Source organism: Triticum aestivum, chromosome 5D (assembly GCF_018294505.1).
Source record: "Triticum aestivum cultivar Chinese Spring chromosome 5D, IWGSC CS RefSeq v2.1, whole genome shotgun sequence".
Taxonomy (NCBI): Eukaryota; Viridiplantae; Streptophyta; class Magnoliopsida; order Poales; family Poaceae; genus Triticum; species Triticum aestivum.
In genome coordinates, this window is record NC_057808.1 from 146,946,777 (window position 1) to 146,947,647 (window position 871).

Below are 871 nucleotides of genomic sequence, written 5' to 3' on the forward strand. Positions count from 1 at the left end.
AGCACTAGTTCAACTCTAGTGTAAAATTAATTGAATTAGCTTATAGAGCTAGTTCAAGTCTAGTGTAAAATTATTTGAACTAGCTTATAGAGCTAGTTCAACTCTAGTGTAAAATTATTTGTATTAGGCTTTAGAGCTAGTTCAACTGTAGTACAAAATTATTTTAACTAGATTATAGAGCTAGTTCAACTCTAGTGTCAAATTATGTGACTTGGCTATAGAGCTAGTTCAACTCTAGTGTAAAATTATTTGTACTAGGTTATAGAGCTAGTTCAACTCTAGTGTTAGATTGTATATACTACATTATAAAACTAGTTCAAGTCATTTGTAAACTCATATGAACGAGGCTATAGAGATAGTTCAAGTCTAGTGTAAAATTATTTGAACTAGCCTATAGAGCTAGTTCAACTCTAGCGTAAAATTATTGGTACTAGGATATAGAACTAGTTCAACTCTAGTGTAAAATTAATTGAATTAGCTTATAGAGCTAGTTCAGGTCTAGTGTAAAATTATTTGAACTAGCTTATAGAGCTAGTTCAACTTTAGTGTAAAATTATTTGTACTAGGCTTTAGAGCTAGTTCAACTGTAGTACAAAATTATTTTAACTATATTATAGAGCTAGTTCAACTCTAGTGTAAAATTATTTGTACTTGGCTATAGAGCTAGTTCAACTCTAGTGTAAAATTATTTTAACTAGCTTATAGAGCTAGTTCAACTCTAGTGTAAAATTATTTGAACTAGCCGATAGAGCGAGTTCAATTCTAGTGTAAAATTATTTTAACTAGATTATAGGGCGAGTTCAACTCTAGTGTAAAATTATTTGTACTAGGCTATAGAGCTAGTTCAACTCTAGTGTAAAATTATTTGAAC